Source organism: Capsicum annuum, unplaced genomic scaffold (genome assembly GCF_002878395.1).
Source record: "Capsicum annuum cultivar UCD-10X-F1 unplaced genomic scaffold, UCD10Xv1.1 ctg56027, whole genome shotgun sequence".
Taxonomy (NCBI): domain Eukaryota; kingdom Viridiplantae; phylum Streptophyta; class Magnoliopsida; order Solanales; family Solanaceae; genus Capsicum; species Capsicum annuum.
The window spans coordinates 1-2,025 of record NW_025864390.1 but is presented as its reverse complement, the minus strand read 5'-3'; the positions used below and the strand labels follow the sequence as shown (position 1 = coordinate 2,025).

Sequence of the window (2,025 nt, the reverse complement as noted above, 5' to 3'; positions counted from 1 at the left end):
TTGTATTGTATAGTATCTTATCATGAGGCGGGGCCTGTCCCGACCCTCGTAAGATAATGTTTCTTGTCTAGAGGCTTTGTAGACTACGTAAAGTATAGTATGGTCATGTATCGTACCGTAGACATTGTGGCTCCAACGGCCTAGTCATATAATATCTTTTGGCTTGCTAGTCCTATTTATCTTTTGAGGGCATGTTTAGTATGAAAGTAACTTATAATGTCCATAGGTAATGTATCGCTACAGGTTGGTTCTCCCGAGCCTTACCGGCAACGGGTGCCAGTCCGCCTTAATAGGATTTGGGGCGTGACAGATGACCCCCTGGGAAGTCCTCGTGTTGCATCCCTTCTTTTTTTTTCCCTTTAAAATTCGGTTTAATTTTGCCGGTTCGATCGGCGAATCTTTTTATTTTTCCTCTTGGTGGAAACAAGAAAAGGGGCGAGGTGCGGAGGCCCGCGTGCGATGTGTTACGGGCGGCGCAGGAGAAAGAGGATTAATAGAATTTGGAGTGCTGGGAATGATGGATGCGATAATACCAGCACTAACGCACCGGATCCCATCAGAACTCCGAAGTTAACGTGCTAGGGCGAGAGTTGTACTAGGATGGGTGACCCCCTAGGAAGTCCTCGTGTTGCATCCCTTCTTTTTCCTTTAAAATTCGGGTTAATTTTGTCGGTTCGATCGGCAAATCTTTTTGTTTTTCCTCTTGGCGGAAACAAGAAACGGGGCGAGGCGCGGGGGCGGGCGTGCGGTGTGTGACGGACGGCGGAGGAGAAAGAGGAATAATAAAATTTGGAGTGCTGGGAATGACGGATGCGATCATACCACTACTAACGCACCGGATCCCATCGGAACTCCGAAGTTAAGCATGCTTGGGCGAGAGTTGTACTAGGATGGGCGACCCCCTGGGAAGTCCTCGTGTTGCATCCCTTCCTTTTTTTTTCCTTTAAAATTTGATTTAATTTTGCCGGTTCAATCGGCGAATCTTTTTGTTTTTCCTGTTGGCGGAAACGAGAACGGTTGCAAGGAACTGGGGCACGCGTGCGGGGTGTGAAGGGCGGCGGAGGAGAAAAAGGCATAATAGAATTTGGAGTGCTAGGAATGACGGATGCGATCATACCAGCACTAACACACCGGATCCCATCAGACCTCCAAAGTTAGCGTGCTTGGGCGAGAGTAGCGTTGCATCCCTTCCTTTTTTTTTTCATTAAAATTCGGTTTAATTTTGCCCGTTCGATCGACGAATCTTTTTGTTTTTCCACTTGGCGGAAACAAGAAAGGGGGCAAAGCGCAGGGGCGCGCGTGCGGTTTGTGACTGACGGCGCAGGAGAAAGAGGCATAATAGAATTTGGAGTGCTGGGAATGACGGATGCGATCATACCAGCACTAACGCCCCGGATCCAATCAGAACTCTGAAAGTAAGCGTGCTTGGGCGAGAGTAGTACTAGGATGGGTGACCCCCTGAGAAGTCCTCGTGTTGCATCCCTACCTTTTTTTTTTCTTTAAAATTCAGTTTAATTTTGCCGGTTCGATCGGCGAATCTTTTGTTTTTCCTCTGGGCGGGAACGAGAAAGGGGGCAAGGCGCAAGAGCGCGCCTGCGGGGTGTGACGGGCGGCGGAGGAGAAAGAGGCATAATAGAATTTGGAGTGCTGGAAATGACGGATGCGATCATACCAGCACTAACGCACCAGATCCCATCAGAACTCCGAAGTAAAGCGTGCTTAGGCGGGAGTAGTACTAGGATGGGTGACCCCCTGGGAAGTCCTCGTGTTGCATCCCTTCCTTTTTTTTTTCCTTTAAAATTCGGTTTAATTTTGCCGGTTCGATCGACGAATCTTTTTGTTTTTTCTCTAGGCGGAAACGAGAAAGGGGGCAAGGCGCAGGGGTGCGACGGGCGGCGGAGGAGAAAGAGGCATAATAGAATTTGGAGTGCTGGGAATGACAGATGTGTTCATACCAGCACTAACGTTCCGGATCCCCTCAGAACTCCGAAGTTAAGCGTGCTTGGGCAAGAGTAGTACTAGGAT

The 2,025-nt window shown here is 49.0% G+C and overlaps 4 non-coding genes across 4 annotated transcripts; all 4 read left to right on the top strand.

The window, feature by feature from the left end:
• The first annotated feature begins 519 nt into the window (after window positions 1–519).
• LOC124893226 lies at window positions 520–637 on the top strand. The gene has a single exon (XR_007050613.1). It is a non-coding gene; the product is annotated as a 5S ribosomal RNA (ribosomal RNA).
• A 171-nt stretch (window positions 638–808) lies between these two features.
• LOC124893227 lies at window positions 809–927 on the top strand. The gene has a single exon (XR_007050614.1). It is a non-coding gene; the product is annotated as a 5S ribosomal RNA (ribosomal RNA).
• Window positions 928–1,364: 437 nt separating this feature from the next.
• Window positions 1,365–1,483, top strand: LOC124893228. The gene has a single exon (XR_007050615.1). It is a non-coding gene; the product is annotated as a 5S ribosomal RNA (ribosomal RNA).
• A 175-nt stretch (window positions 1,484–1,658) lies between these two features.
• Window positions 1,659–1,777, top strand: LOC124893225. Its single transcript, XR_007050612.1, has one exon. It is a non-coding gene; the product is annotated as a 5S ribosomal RNA (ribosomal RNA).
• Window positions 1,778–2,025: the final 248 nt, after the last annotated feature.